Consider the following 16,834-nt stretch of genomic DNA (forward strand, 5'->3'; position numbering starts at 1 on the left):
GGGAACAGAGAGGACCGGGCAGGCGGGAGAGCCCTACGACCAGGAGGCCTTGACTGTGGCCTGATTCCGGGCTGCTGTGGGCATTCCTGCTGGTCAAGTTGCTCCTACACGGTGGGCCCTGTGCCTGTCATTCATCACAAAACTCTGGACGCGCTGGTCCTACCGCCTCCATTTGAAAGATGAGGAAATTGAGGTGCAGACAGGCCATGAGACTCATCCAGAGTCACACAGCTTGTCCTCGGTAGAGCTGGGTTTTGGTTTAAATTTTAAAATATTTCTTTTATTATGGTAAATTTTTAATGGATATGTTATATATATAAGTATGTCTATATAAATGTATACATATATATAACTTGCCATTTTAAACCATACAATTCAGTGACGTTGAGTACATTCACAATGTTGTATAACCATCATCACTATCTATTTTCACAACTTTTTCATCACTGCAAATAGATACTGTATCCATTAAGCAATAACTCCCCACTCCCTCTGCCCCAGCCCCTGGTAACCTCTAATCTGCTTTCTGTGGGTAGAGCTGGAAGGAGCCGTGACTGGCCGGGAGGCATCAGCCCTGCCTTGAACCATCAACTCCACCGGCCCCACTAGTGTGGGTCTTTCCTCTTGTGGAGAGGAGAGAGTGAGGGATGGACGTTTGGGCTCAAGCATGCTCCTCCATGCTTTCCCAGGAAGTTCCCATGGTGTGGGCCAAGATAGGGACTTGGGAAGAGAAGGAAAGGGGTTCAGTTGCCCAGATATATTTTATAAGCAGACTTGTTACGTTTCTGGACCAGTTGGGACTCTGTGTCACGTATGCCAGAAATCTCAACTATGCTGTGTCAACCCAAGAGCATCTGATGGGCACAAGGCATGGAGAAGTCTAGAGACAGGGCCAGTTTCAGGCAGGCTTTCCGCATGGGGTCACGTGATGCCAACAGAAGCTGGTTGCTCCTTGTCCAGTTGTTGACTCAGTGTCCCCTAAGTTGGCACCCTCGCAGGCAGGCCCTCCCCTCAGGATCTGCAACAGCTCCAGCCTCATATTCTCTCAGGTTCATGAGCAGCAGGAGAGAGTCCCACGGGGTCCAGAGCTCAGTCACTGTGGTGATGCTGTGAGATGCTCTGATTGGCTTAGACCCAGGTCACATGGCCAACCCCGCCCAGAGCTCTTGCGTGCAGAGGCAGGTGGGATGGTTTCTCAACTGAAGTCTAGATGGAGTCACCAGAAGTAGGGTGAGTGGATGCTAGGTTTCCAAATCAATAGGTAATGACCAACACTTACTGGGCCCAACCACGTAGGGCTGTTGAGCAGGCTCATTGAGTTAATACATTTAAAGTGCTTAGAACTATGCCTGGCACAGGCAAGTTCTCACTAAATATTAACTCTCATTGTTACTGTGTGCTAAGCACCATTCTCAGTTCCTTGCTGGCACCATATCATTGAATCCTTACGTGTCCCATGAAGTGGGTGTTATTTTCTCCAACTTATAAGTAAGGAAACCAAAGCTCAAAGAGGTTATGCAACTCAACTGAGGCCACACAGCTAATGAGAGATGGAGCGAAGGCTGGAACCCTGGAAGTCCTACCCCAGAGCTTGTGGGCTTAACCACACTACGATGTGGCTTCAAGAAGGATGCCCATTCCATATATAGGAGCCAAGAGGCAATGGCAGTAGGCTAGATGGTAATGTATTTAAGTATCCCATAATGGTATACATCTGATTCTCTCAGGAGCCAATTTTCACCCTGGTTTTAATTTGGAAACCCTTTTAAACCATGTGAATGCTTTTAAGATATAATTCTGAAACATGTAAGAATTAGCAATACCTCCCCATCATTCCAGCGGCCAGAAAGACTTAATGTAGCTTCCAAAGTTTTGTACCTTACAACAAGGCAGAAACTTACACACTGAGAAAGTGCGATTCAATGAATAATGGGAATCTGGATTATTCCCAAATAAAGCTGTTATCATAAGAATTTATGAACAGAGGAATAAAAGACGTTTTGCAGAGTCTCCAGAGGCAGCTATTAGACATGAAAATCAAACTTTGCAGTGCTTTAAATGTTATTTATCACATCTGTCTCTCTTTTGTGGTCCAGCGCCTGGAGCCCCAAGCCTGTGATCGCATTGTTTTAAGTGGGTAGGATCACCAGTGGCTGCTCCCACGTGGAGGTAAGACGACAGGGAAAGATAAATGGGGTGGGGATGAGACACAAATGGCTCCCTGTCTGTGAACAGAACACAGGAGGTAGATAGGATATCCAGCTCAAGTTCAGTGCCTAAAACCATTTCTGGAAGCTTAACATCAGGATTTTTCCATTAAATCAACTCAGAGGATGTTGGGTAATGAAAAGAAATATTAATCTCTGCTCTTTTTTCTACGTATAGCCCAGGGCCAATGGGGCTTATCCAGGTGTGAGTGGGGAGGACGAGATGCCACCTTTGCCCATCTTACCCCAGTGGTCCTGCTCAACTTCTAGAAGTCTCCATGGAAGGGGTGAGCTGCTCCCCAACTAAACAGAAGCCAAAGCAACTGATCTCTGTGGGCTGCTCAGCTGGGGTCAGCCTGTGCCCTGCCTCCTGTGCATGGCATTTCAGAGGGGTCCAAAATGGCACCTTGATAATTCATCCTAGCAAGTCTATAGTCCTGGGGAGCCCTTTATAACTAGCTTACTAAGAAAGCTCAGCCAGCAGGTCACCTGGCTACTGTCCATAAGCAATACGTCAGTGAAGACAAGTAATGTGGGTCCACAGATTTGGGGTTATTAGCTCTCTAGTGATGGAAGAACTTCTGTTGGATGCAATTCAAACTTCTTGATCCAAAATGAGGCCTTATATACACTCAGCAGCCCTCCTCCCTGATGTGAGCCATCTTGACAGGAGCCAGCAGTGTCCATGAAGGGAGCTCAGCCCTGACCAACACCCTCAGTGGTCTAACATGGTTCTCCACTCAGAGTTCATCATCTACGTGGTCATTACCCACACCTCCTTTTCTGGCATATCTTTTACTTCTTGCAAAGCCTTTTTGAAGTCATAATTAGGACTGTTAAGCTCCCTCTTTTGCCCCAGTCTTCACCCTAGCACCAATCCCATAACAGTAATACCCTCTGTTTGGTTGTATTACTGTTTCTGCAAAGATTGGCAGCATCGCCCTGATTCTACTGTCTTCTCTCCAACCATTTCCGGGTGCCTCCTTTTCTGCCTGAGTGTGGTAGTCTGCCTTTGCCTGTCCACAGGTCTAGATGGCTAACACATATGCCGTCCCAGGAATGCGGGCTTCCTGTGTAAGGTCAGGGTCACCTGAGAGTCTGAGAGGTGGGCAGACACAGTTCCTGGAAGATGCGGCAGGACCTCAAAGGCGGTTCACCACTTCCCAGCCCTGTTCCTTGACGAAGCCTGACTGTTCTCTCCCTCTGCACAATTAAGGACAGCTGCGCACAGCAGCTCTTGTCCCAGAGAGCCCCCTAGAGCGACCCTCTCCCTTTCCCGCCTTCTTTCCCACCTTTATCTCCCCAGCTAACGATCCCCTGTCAGCTTTACTTTCCACCTCTGCATGACAGACACTGCCCTTCCCACTTTGCAAGCCTTCCAGCCCCTCTCCTCGACTGCTATTATCAGTCCCAGCACTCCTGCCCATCGGCTGTCGACTCTGAACATTCCCTGGGTCCTATCGGAGCTGACTGCTCCGGGCGAGGGGCACCCCCTCTAGCAACCTCTGTCCCACAGAATCTGATGTTCACACTGGAGGGAACTGCCTGGAGATGCACAGGACCCTGACAGGGCTTTGGGACAAAGGCAGGAGAGACACAGTGACCAACTGAGAAGGAAAGAGTATCTGCTTTCTGTAAAACAGTAACCTGGGAGGACCGGCTGTCTGCATTTGAGAGAGTTGGATTTGAATGATAATTCTGAGGACCAAGACCTGGAAAACTAGGTGCCTACATGCATCCCGGGCTGAATCTCAAGAGTTCACAGCCCTCGTGATGGACATGTTGTTTATCCCTCTCGTTCTCTAGAAACTGGGAACTGCCCACAGATGACAGCCAGCACGAAAACGGGGTGTCAGTCCTATAACCGCAAGGAAATGCATTCTGCCAACAACCTGAACCAGCAGGAAATGAACTCCCTCCTGGACCCTCCAGAAGGCAGCGCATCTGCCGACAGTTAGCCTGCAGTCTGCTGAGACCTACAGGACATAGAATGGCACATTTGCGTTCTCTGAAACCACTAAGTTTGTGACAACAGAAAACTAATACAGGGGCAGAGAGGAAAGCAGAGTCTGTGACCTGATTGGCTCCTGGTCTGAGCCCTGTGGCAGGAGGGCTCTGGGCAGAGAGTGACACAGCAGTTATCAAGTGAGATCCTGCATGGCACCCGTAGGGGACAGACATCTTGCCCATTTCGAGAAGGAGCATAGAGAGAAATGAGGGAACCCTGCACACTCGGGCCCTCCGGAGTTTGTCTGGAACATTCTCCCAGAGCTTACCTGCAACAATGGTGAAACAGGATGCTTGCCCTCCACAGCTCTGTGAACAGAGTGTCAATGAGGAGAGCCCGTGTGAGATGCCCAGGGGGCCCCAAATACAAGCCATAGAATTTGAGCATCTGTGACAGAGTGAACTCATTTAGCAGGCTGATAATGTCTGGGGAAATTCAAGCTAAGCAAAGTTTTAACCTCCCTGAGCCTCGATTTCTTCATCTGTAAAATGAGGGAAACAATAGCTACCCCAAAGAGTTGTTGTGGGGCTGAATTAAATCACGTGAGCAAGTGCCTTCTGTTCCCGGATGACGGCAGCCGCTTACTCCCTTCCTCCCGCTCTTCTCCCTTCCTGTCCTCTGACTCTGCTTTATTCTGCTGTGGCACCACTCTGCCTGTCTGCTACAGGTCTTATCTCAAAGCTTCACAGCCTACCTTTGGTGTCCAACGTGGAGCCATGCCAGCCTCTTGGACCCATGTGGCAAGTCACCTTTGCTGGTTCACCTTGGCCACCCCAGCCTGCAGGATGGGTCTGAAAGAGGAGGGACGGTTGCTAACCAGGACGGAGGATGCGGGAGATTCCTGGTGAGTGATGGTTTTGAGTCAAAATGGGCCTGCGGTGGGGCACGGTGGGAGGGCACTGTGTAGGGCAATGATCTCAGGTGTGGGGCAACCTGAGAAAAGAGCGAGTGATGGGACACCTGGGCCGTGGGCCTGGGCCAGCAAACTGACATTCAGTCTTAATTCCAGGAAGTGAGACGAGCCTACTGGAGCGAGTCCAAGGTGGGTCTGAGCCCTCAGGTGGGAAGTTTGGGGTACCTGTCTAGGTGTGGGCAGCTGGGCTGCTTGTTCCCAAGCCCAGGTGCAGATACTTTGCGTTCTTGGGAAAATGCAAAAGATGAACCGCAAGGTGGCGCTCAGCACAAAAGAATTCTAGGACCACTCAAAGCTTCCCTCCTTCCCGGAACTTAAACTTTTTATTAACTCTCGATTTACGAAAACAATAATATACATAAAAGAAATTCGAGACTTTCCTGGATATCCTTTCCTTTTTCTCCTTTTCCAATATTTCCAGCTTGATTCGGATAACCTAATCCTGCGTTATCCCAAGGTCTAGTCCAGAATGGCAGGAGCAGCCTCCTGAACTCCCAGCAAAGAAAGCTCCATTTCAAAGGGAACTGAGAACAGTAACGAAGGCACAGAACGCCCTGCCACCCGTGGTTTCCTAGATGGATAAACTGTTCTCCCCCGCAGAATACTGAAAGCGGGGCAAAATCTGGGAGTCAGGCAGAGCAGCCTTCAGAATGTGATCTTAGGATTTTCTCCTGACCCCAAAATTCCACGGGTAGGGAGGAGTTCGAGTTTATGCGAAAATTATTCTATTGCTACACACTTCCACATTTTCCCTTTTTTGTACCACATTACCTTCTGTCGTTTCTCAGATTTCCACTCGCTGTTATGTGCGTCATTCTCTCTCCCCATCCTGCCAAGACAAGTTACTCTCCCTCACCACCAGAGCTCTGTGCTATTCAGGGCCCAGCCGGCTGGCTGCCTTAGGACACGGGGTGGGGCCGAGGGTGACTGGACTGTTCAGAGACCAGATGCACTGGGGAGGGAACCCAGACCTTTGGAACTTTGGAAACAAGTGTGTTCTGTGTCCTTGCAGAAAGTCACATGAACAGCAAATTTCCCAAAATTTTTTCCTCTTATTGTCTTTTTGTGTGTTGTATGTGTGTGTGTGCGTATGTGTACATAAAATATTAATTTCAACTGCTGTCTGAAATATCCTCACTGAGTTCTGCCTGCCTTTCACGGTCAAGGGGGGCCCCTGCCTTGCGGGGTGCGTAGCATCGTTTGTAAGATCCAGCCTGCATGTTCCAACCAGCCAGTGTGAGGTCACCTTCTGCGAGCTTGATTCCCAGGACCATCCAATCTGGGCACCTCGATCACAGTCAGAGTGTGTGGTTGGTTGAGGACTCAGCCCCGTGCCCCAGGACAAGCCCACCATTGCTTCATCATTGGCTGGGGCCACCCCTGGGAGATGTGGCCTCGATGCAAATACTTAGTAGACAATAAGCCAGAGCTAAAGAAATAAAAGATTCTACAACCTTCTTGAAGGTCACCTGTGATGGTGAGAGGAAGAAACGGGACTGTTATAAAAGGAATCCTTTTAGCAGCAAAATCCGTTGAAATCAAGATGTACAGATCTTGATGGGAATATGTACGTAATTTAATATGAAGTCTGCATCAACCCCAAACGATGGAGAGATGAATTTGTAAGTATCAGAAAATGGGTTTTATAATGAGTGAAATAAACACTGTTGAAAAATACCCAATGATACAGAATAATGTTCTGAAATGAAAATAGCAAGCAAAAGAGTAAATTCAAAGTATAATAACATGTTTTATAAAGATTTTACCAGTGGTTATCTGTGCATGGTGGAATTATGGATGATTTTTCATTTTTGTTCTTTGTTTTCATAGATATATTTTATTTGGCACTTTAAAAATATTTTTAAAGGCACCAGCTAAGGCTCTCGCACCCTGTCGAGATTCACTCTCTGCTTCTGATCGGTGGTATTGCAGAGTCAGCGCTCCTGGGTAGTGGAGTGGAGCTGTGCCCTCTCCTTACATACTGCAGCTTCCGCTGCCATCAAGTTGACAAGGGAGCCCCATCCACCCTCACCCCCCTGGGACTGGGGTCCGCTCCTCCTCTAGTCCACTGACTCTGGCAGAGCTGTGAACACTCGTGGATTTGAGGTCTCCCAGGGGAGGAATTGAAAAGCAGGGTGAACCCGGAGATATGCCTGCTTACCTAGGCTGACAGCCCTTGTGAGCCCCCTCTCGGCAGGGCCTGGATGTGGCTTCCTATGACCTCAGAGTCTGCTGGGATGTGCCTCCGGCCACGGCTTGTGGTAATCCTCTTCTGCTTCTCCTCCCTCTGCAGACTGCTCAGCCAAGGGGGCACGCAAGTTCTCCCAGGTTCTATTCCGTGGCTCCATGCAGATGCATCTGCCTTCCCACCAGCGGTGTTAATTAAGCAGCGTCCATGGGCCCATAACACCTAGGCATCGAGCAGACCCAGCGGAACGCAACTCCAATGACTGAATTCCTCTCCCATCACGTGACACGGTGAGGTTCTACAAACAGAGACCTTAATCTGTTAACTACTTTTTTGGGTCATAATACGATCTCCTTGCGAGTTACCTGGATTTTTTAGAAAATAACTCATTCATCTGTAAGGTTTTAGTCCCTTTTCTTTTCGGACCATAGCGGGAAAACTTGGCAAGAAGCAGCCTTGGCTGGGCATGTTCATTTCATCCCAGGCCATTCCGGCCAGCGTCACGGGCCCAGGCTCATATGGTCAGAATCCCTTTCTCCCCTTAAGATTTTGCTGCTTAATGAGAAGGACAGAGTCTGGCTTAATTAGAGGCCTGGCCTCATTTTGACAATCTTTTGAACTCTGCACAGTCCATGAGTTTTACGTATTCCAGCCCTATCATTATTTCTGGAGAAGTGAAAGTCAGCCTTGGTGGTAATAGGATCACCTCCCCAAACAGCCATGAGAATCGAGCAAGCAGGACACTTAGCCAAATTTATCTTAAACTTTACCTAGTATTGTCAGGCGCTGTCTTCTAAGACTGAGGGAAACTTCAATTGAATTCTTCTGTCAGAGGCCAGAGTTAGAGGTTATTAAGGAAGTCTCTAGGCTGTATTTACTATGTCCATTGCCAGATAGAAAACGACGTAACACAGCCACGTACAGTCACGAACCCACTCGGTCTGGAAGATGGTCCGCAATGCTGAGATGTGTTGCCCATCCAGCCCGCGTGCGGCCTGGCCCAGACCATCATCTGTGTGTCCCTTCTGTCCCACTCTCCTCTCGCTACTCTCTTGTCCTACATTTCCTTCAGAGTTTCCCACACAGCAATCATCCCTGGGCTCCATCCTACCAGGAGCCACAGGCCCTTACAGAGCAGGAGGAGGGGTGACGGGCCCCTGAGAATCTTCAAGGTAAAGGATCTAGAAGTCAGGATTTTCAAGGTGAACTTTCTAGGGGTTAATCCAATGTTTCTCAGGCCAAGAACGGCCATCTTTCATGATTATCGTGCTTCATTGTGCTCAAAAAGCCTCTACTTCTTTACTCTGTGTTCGTGAAGATCTTGACATTGAAGGAAGCAAAGGGCAGCTGGGAAGAAAATGCAATTCTTACACTGAACATCCCCACTGAGGTGGCTGTAAGGTCCCCATCTCCAGCCTCTCTGTCCCTCAGCCTGCTTGCACCTGACAGCTCTGGTTGACCCACAGGGAGAGAAGGCTTGGGCGGAACGTGAGACCTCTATACAGACGGTCCTTGACTTACGATGGTTCCACTTACGATTTTCCACTTTAAGGTGGTGTAAAAGCAATATGCAGTCTGTGGAAAGTGTACTTTGAATTTTGATCTTTTTCCAGGCTAGTGATATGCGGTACGATCCTCTCTCATGATGCTGGGCAGCGGCAGCGAGCATAGCTCCCAGTTAGCCATGTGATCATGGGGATAAATAACCGATACACTTAACAACCATCTGTACCCAGACAACCACTGTTTGTCACTTTCAGTGCAGTATTCAGTAAATTACATGAGATATTCAACACTTTATTATAAATAGGCTCTTTGTTAGATGGTTTTCCCCAACTGTAGGCTGATGGAAGTGTTCTGAGCACGTATAAGGTGGGCTAGGCTAAGCTAGGATGTTCAGTGGGTTGGGTATATTACATGCATTTTCAACATATGATATTTTCAACTCACAATGAGTTTATCAGGATGTAACCCCATCGTAAGTCAAGGAGCATCTGTGCATTTAAGTGTACGGAGATATAGAGCATGTGGAGATGGAGAAATTTACAGCAGTGCTGTCCGATAGAAATATAACGTGAGCCACATATATTTTAAATTTATATTTTAAGTTTTAAATTTTCCAGTAGCTGCATTAAAAAAAGAAAATAGGAAACAAGTGAAATTTATTTAAATACTATATCTTATTTAACCCAATATATGCAAAATATTATCATTTTATTATGTAATCAATATAAACTTATTAATGAGAACTTTAATATCTTCATACCATCTTTGAAGTCTCATGTATTGTACACTTACAATACATCTCAAGGCAGATGCTGAATTTTCATGAGAAAGACTTGATCTGTACTTAAATTTCATAATACTGACAAGTGAAGAGATAGATTCCCAAACCTAAGTGGTTCCAAAGATACATCAGAGTTTTCTAGTAAGTGAATCCAGTATCGATTTCAATTTAAAATTAAAGTCAAATAAAATTTTAAAACCTAGTTTCTCAGTTGCACTAGCCACATTTCAAGTACTCAATTGTCATGTCATATGTAGCTTGTAGATACCATATTGGACATGCAGATTAGAGGATATTGTTTCTAAACATAGAAGGATATTAGAGGATTTTGTTTCTAAAGAGTGCATAACAGCAGCAATGGTGCTGGTATATGATAACCACAAATAGGGAGCCTCAGGAGGAAGCTTTGTAAAAATGTTGACCCATGGGCTCATTCTGCTAAGAGAGGTTAGAGTTCGAGAAAAGTATCAAAAACTGGGACATCCCATTCCTTAAGCTCTTTGTCTCAGAATCGCTGTCTCAAACAGCACAGACCCTACTGCACTCTCAGCGTGTGTCTCTTCTGAATGTAGCTCCTTCTAACCCATAACCCACTTTATTGAAGACCTGTCCCCCTTCAGTTAGAGCAAGACCGTAGAGGGCAGCCGTTGTTTTTATGCTTTCATTCTGAGGCCAGGATTCCACCGCAGGCAAGTTGCGTAAACTTGACATTCCTTCCTGGTCATCAAAGTTCTTGCAAAATCTTAATGTTCATGCAAAAATTGGGGTAGGCAAGAAAGCTTTCTGCCAGACCCAATCACTCTCTTGAATAGATGGCTAAGCCTTTGACCAAGATCTTTTCCGTTTGCTTGTTGGTGATTGGAAACCATTTAGATGACATGTTTAGAAGCACCACTTTCATGGGGAGGGGCTCACTCTTGAAAACTCATGCTATGCTTTCCTTGTCATAGTCCAGTCCTAGTTGCTGCAAAGAATCAACCCTCAGTAATTGTTGTAAGTGTGCATGAGGCCCTCTTTACTTGAAGACTTTGGTCAGTGATGGTGGAGAAAGGCCTTGGAATTAGGGAGCTTTAACTGCTCCATAATGAAGGAGGTTCACCATGTGTTCAGGTTGGGTAGATAGTGTGACTCATTTCCAGGTTACCTTCCCTGCCTCCAGTGTGTGTGCGCACATGCACACTCTTAAGGAAGGATGGCCAAGGAGTGGCCTGTGGACCTGGGAGAGTCTGATCAGCCCAGCCTGCCAGTACACACGTTGGTAATCCAGTACTCCGAAGTTAGCTACCATCTCCACACAATTTCCTCTCCAGGAGGAGATGATAACACTTGGCACTGCTCCAAACTCCTAAGCATCTCCTGGGATCCAGAGAGGGATGGTGTTTTTCTCCAATTGCTCCCTGATTTATTTGCCTATTTCCACCACAGTCCGGAGGAGAGGGGCCCCAATTAAAGCAAGCTCTTCCTCATCCTTCAGAATGATGTCTTACACTGTTAGTTCTGGTTAAATTTTGAGGCTGAGCATATTTTTGCCTCTAATTGGTTTCAGATTTCCATCAGGGGCATGACTCATTATCAGGAATTCTTGAGTGCAAACCCATTGGTCCCAACCCCTAGTCTTGGGCACCCTTTTCTAACATCTGTGGGAATCCCTTTGCCTTGATTTTCCCTATAAATTATTTTGAAGATCCTGATGTATTAATTCCTTAACTACCTCCCTCCCTAATTCTCACTTTTTCTTGCAATGAACTTTTAGCCTTTTGCAAAATTCCCTTTCCTTCATGGGTGTTGCCCTGTGAGCCAAGGAAAGTACTGGAACCATATTAGCATCATTATCACACAAGCCAGTTATTTTCAGTTTGCTCTCCGATGGGACTCCCAGATTGACAAATAAACACACAAGACACCCAGTTACATTTGAATTTGAGATAAGCAATGAATAAATGTTTGTATAACTATGTACCAAATATTGCACAAGGCATAGTATACTAAAAGAAATTATTCACTGTTTCTCTGAAATTCTAATTCATCTGGGCATCTGTACTTAATTTGGCAACCACACCCTTAGATCTGCTCCCTGCCCTTCGTCTGCTCTGCTCTACCTCACAGGGCCTTCATCTCGCAGCTCCCTTGCCCTCCAGATCCCGGAGAAGTTTGGTTAAGTTTGGTGGCAGGAGGACAGGAAGAGCCAGACTACTTGTCCCCTCTCTCCTTCTGGGGGAGCCTCCAGTCGCAGCTATGCTTTCTGATGGCTCCAGCTCTAGGCGGAGATGCCAGCCGCAACTGAAGTTTCCACCAAGTGGCCGGATCCTGGACTGCTATTGATCTCCTCTGTGACGTCCCAGCCCTGGGGACAGCAGCAGCTGCCCTCTGTTGCTGATCTCCACATTGTCTGCCCTCCCTGTCTGGAGACTCTGCCTTTCCAGTACCTGTTTAAGTGATTTCCTGTATTACATGTCCCCTGTTTGGAACATCTAGAGTGGTTTCTGTTTTCCCGACGAGACTTGAACTGAGAAGCATGTTTACTGTTTATTCTTCCAGTTTCTCTGAGCCCCTTGCACTTCTTCTTCCTTCAGCCTTTGCTTATTTCCTTCTGAGAAGAGAAAACGCTGGAATGAGAGCTAACCCTCCTCACCTGTTCACACCATGGAGTGGGCGTCTGCTAAGCTTGTCATAAACGAGAAAGAATACTGTGATTTCCTGCTGCAGGGCCACAGTAGGGAATGTCATCACTTCCCAACTTGGATTTATATTTCTTCCTTCCTGTTTTCTTTTTCTTGTGAGGAAGATTAGCCCTGAGCTAACATCTGTGCCCATCTTCCTCTATTTTGTATGTGGGATGCCGCCACAGCATGGCTCGATGAATGGTGCATAGATCTGCACCAGGGATCCCAACTTGAGAACCCTGGCCTGCCAAAGCTGAGCGTGTGAATTTAACCACTACACCACTGGGCTGGTCCCTTATATTTCTTTCTTGATAGTGGTACCCAGATATCTGGTCCTTACCAACCCATGACTTCAAAATAAAACCTCATTTCAACACATAACTGGATATTAATGTCATGAGAGATCCCTAAATGTCTAATTACTGGAAAGTGGTCCCCTCACATTACTTCTAAGTTACATTGACAGATGTCCAAGGTTGCTGCCTCCCGTGCTCAGGAGTGGGCCCTCCGATCTTCTTTATGGTCTCCTTGTCCTGCTGACTCCTGCTGCCTCTGCGCCAGTGCCTCCTGAGACCGCTGCCTCACGGCCCCGGGTGGGCTCTGCTGTGGATGCCCGCGCAGCCTCTTCCATGGTCTGCTTCAACTGTGCAATGCCCTTGTCCTTAATTCTCCAAAGCAGAGCAGAGACTAGGCAGTGACTTTTAATAGAGACTTCTAGAAATTCGGGAGATAATGGAAGGGAAAAAGATCACAAGAAATGCTTAGTATTGCTACCAATGTTACCACATTCGGAGCCCACCAGCTGGGCTCTCTTTGCCTCCGAGACCAAGCCAAATTGGAAGAAGCTCCCACAAAGAAATGATGCAATTCTTCATTTGCTGTCCCCAGATCTGCATCTCCCTGTTCCATTTGACAGTGGGACTCCACACACACTTACTCACAGGGGTGTGGTCTAGCCCTGTCTTGCCCCAACAAGATAATTGTGCAATCGTCCTGACATAAATACATGTATCAGGGTATCAATTCATCAATATTGTCAGGTTACAGAATGGATATCTAGCGAATCCTGTTCCTCTGCACAGTCCTGAGGATGAGCCTAGAGATCTTCCTGGGTCTTTGAGGTTCTCTATTCCTGTTATCCTTGAACAGGAAAAGTGTGTGCATGCACATGCCTGTGCACGGATGCACACACACACAGAGTCATCTCTCTAAAGGCACGAGAATGAACAATAATTTGTGTGCACGGTTTAGTCTAAATGAATATTCACAAAAACCCATTTTTTCATAAGGAAATATTTTGCAGAGATGCAGTTCTAGAACTCAGCTTACACTTTTAAAAACATCTCTAATAATCGCCCAGAACAATTTACCTCTTCAGAGCTATATTACCTTGAATATTTCCTTCTTAGAAGAGGGTCTTCTTTTTCCCCCAGGAAGCCACCTCTGTGAGCTTTTTAATTACGCAAATGTGAGCAAAAGATGGTGAGCCTCAAAGGCAAATTCTAATATTCATTCTTGACAGCAGAAGCTACTAATAACCTAAATGATAGGTGTTTTACATTATGAAATATCTGAAGATACAGAAAAAATATAATTAATTGATAAACATTCTTTTAGCCAACCATCAGATTTAAGTAATGCCATATACTAACACTTTTACAGATTTGTTTCATATTTCTTATTTTTTTAGAAAATAAGACATTCTAGATAAAGTTCAAGCCCCTGGTTTATTCCTTTTGGATCTGTCTCTCAACTCACTCCTCCCTGAGACATTGCCGTCATCACGGTGGTTTAAGGTTTTCCTATGCATGTCTTTGAGTTTCCAGTATACAAAATCAGTATACAGGATAACTTTGTATATTTTTAATCCAATGGTTTCAGACAGAATATGCTATTCTTCAAATTTGTTTTTTTCCCCTCAATATTGTTTCAATTTAAATTGATGTTAATGTGTATAAATCTAGTGATTAAACTAGTTCTTTTCTTAAAACTGCAATATTCCTTTCTACCTTAAGTAAGATGACCTTACTCTCACCGTCAAGATAGCATAATAGAGACTGGATTAACCCTCCTGCCTAAAATAGACAAAAAGTAGACAAAATATATGAAATGATGATTTTCAAGACTCTGGACATCAGGCAATGAAGGACAGTGATCCTGTGAGAGAGTCAATCAACAACTACCCAATATTCCAGCTGTGAGGGAGTTTCCAGGCTGTGGTACAGGAAGTGGGCAGCCCGGCAGAGCCTGATGACTCCTTGAGTAGAGAAGACAGAGCCACAGAACAAGAAAATCATGGAGCCTGGAGCTCACAGGACGGAACGCCCGAGAGGAGAGGGCTTCACAGAGACAAAACTCTGGAGATTTGCAAAGGGTCACCTTCAACGATTCAGTTGAATATGATTTGCATATGACTAGCATTAAGAATTTAAGGATTCCTCCCTAGTCTGGAGAAAGAATGACCCAAAAGGATTAGGTAATGGTGCCTGCTGCTGACATAGTCTGAGATTAGTTCCTGTTTTCACCAGCCAGACCGCAGAACTTCATGACTCATGGGACATTTTGTGGGAGTGCACGGAAGAGCTCTGCCTTAATTAGTGGGCAATAATTAGCACTAGATTGAGCATTGCCCGGGTCCCACCTAGAAAATCTTAAAAGCCAGACCCAAAAGGATCTATTTCCAAGTAATGTAGTTGCATTCCAGAATAAAGCTGAAGAGTATCGATAGGAATACAAGAACTTCCAACATTCAACAGCAGTCATACAGAGAAGCAGAAAAGTATGACCCATAAAGGAGAGTTAAATCAATCAAAATTGGCCTGGATCTGATACAGACGTTAGAATTAGGAGACCAGAACATTAAAGTACAATGATAATAACTGTATTCCATATGGAATTCAAAAAGTTAAGTAGAGGCATGAAATGTATAAAAATGACACAAGCCAAACTCCTACACATGAAAACTACAACGTGTGAGATGAAAAATACATTGGCTAGGATTAACAACATATTTGACATTGCAGGAGAAGAGGCTGATACATTTGAAGACATAGCAATAGAAATAATACAAAATGAAACATACACGGAGAGAAAAATATGGAAAAAAATGAACAGAACATCATTGAGGGGTGGGACAACCACAAGGAGCCTGAAACAAATATAACCAGCATCTCCAAAACGGCAGAGACAGAAAAAGAGTTGGATGAATAATGGCCTCAAATTTCCCCAAATTTGACGAAAATGATAAACTCACAGATCCAAGAAGCTCAGAGAACTCCAAGCATAGGAAAATGAAGAAAAGTATGCCAAGGCACGTAAGAGTCAAATTGCTCAAAAACAATGATAAAGAGAAATTTTAAAAGCAGCCAGACAAAAATGACAAGAGGAACAGCCTGACAAAATAAACAGAAAAGATGTGGGTGACAGCACATTTCTCATAAGAAACAATACAAGTGAGAAAACACTGGAGCAATATCTTTAATGTTCAGAAAGAAAAAAATTGCCAACCTTGAATTCTTCGCCCAGTGAAAATATGTTTCAAAGATAAAGGTCAAATAAAGACTTTTTCAGACCACAAAAGTGGTTCCATCAAGTGAACATATCATAAATTGCTTATCCATTTCTCTGTTGATGGACATTTAGGTGGTTTTCCTGTCTTTGCACATTGTGCAATGATGTAATGAGCATCACGTGTGTGTTATCTTCTGTCCACACGAGAATTTTTCTAGGATTTGCACCGAGCAGGAGAATTTTGGGTCATAGGTAAGTGCATCTTCAGGTTTACTTGTATTGTCAAAGTCCCTGGAGAGCCACCTGTCAGTACTGGTATTGTCAGATTTAAAATGTTGCTTTCCTCATGAATCTGGATGTTGTATTCTGTTGCAATGGTGTGTTTGTCTATCCTGGTCCTGATATAATGCTGTTTAAATTACATAGCTTTACAATAAATTTTAATATCTATTGCACAAGATCCTCTGTATCAGTTTTTGGGGCTGCCATAACAAAGTGCCACAAACTGAGTGGCTTAAGCAACACTGATTTATTTTCTCACAGTTCTGGAGGGTAGAAGTCCAAGGTCAAGGCGTGGGCAGTGTTGGTTTCCTCTGAGGGTCATAGGGGAGATCTCTTCCAGGCCTCTCTCCTTGGCTTGTGGACGGCCATCTTCTCTCTGTGTCTCTTCACATCGTCGTCCCTCCGTACATGTCTGTGCCAAATTTTCTCTTCTTATGAGGACACCAGTCATATTGGATTTCGGGCCCACCCTAATGATCTCATTTTAACTTAATTATCTCTGCAAAACCCTATCTCCAAATTCAGTTACATTCTGAGGTAATAGGGGTTAGGCTCCAACATATACATTGTGAGGGGGTACAATTCGGCCCACAATGACTTCTCTCTTAGTTCTTCATCAAAACATAATTCCAGAGTCAGTTTCTTGAGTTCCACAAAGAAAAGCCCATCGGGACTTTGATTAGAAGGGCACTAGATTGACTTTGGGAGAAATGACATATTTGTGATATTGAGCCTTCCCCTTTCATAAACATGTCCATCTAGCCTTTATTCAGGCA

At 45.3% G+C, this 16,834-nt stretch overlaps 2 long non-coding RNA genes across 2 annotated transcripts; one reads left to right on the forward strand and one right to left on the reverse strand.

Annotated features, from left to right (window-relative positions):
• Window positions 1–256: 256 nt before the first annotated feature.
• On the reverse strand, window positions 257–6,744 carry LOC139041028 (uncharacterized). Its single transcript, XR_011495482.1, has 3 exons — window positions 5,900–6,744; window positions 4,910–5,006; window positions 257–1,206 (listed from the first exon to the last, which is right to left on the reverse strand). It is a non-coding gene; the product is annotated as an uncharacterized lncRNA (long non-coding RNA).
• On the forward strand, window positions 4,922–11,837 carry LOC123278422 (uncharacterized). The gene is made up of 4 exons (XR_006515778.2): window positions 4,922–5,059; window positions 5,225–5,257; window positions 7,422–7,606; window positions 11,710–11,837. It is a non-coding gene; the product is annotated as an uncharacterized lncRNA (long non-coding RNA).
• Window positions 11,838–16,834: the final 4,997 nt, after the last annotated feature.

This window comes from Equus asinus, chromosome 19 (genome assembly GCF_041296235.1).
Source record: "Equus asinus isolate D_3611 breed Donkey chromosome 19, EquAss-T2T_v2, whole genome shotgun sequence".
NCBI lineage: Eukaryota > Metazoa > Chordata > Mammalia > Perissodactyla > Equidae > Equus > Equus asinus.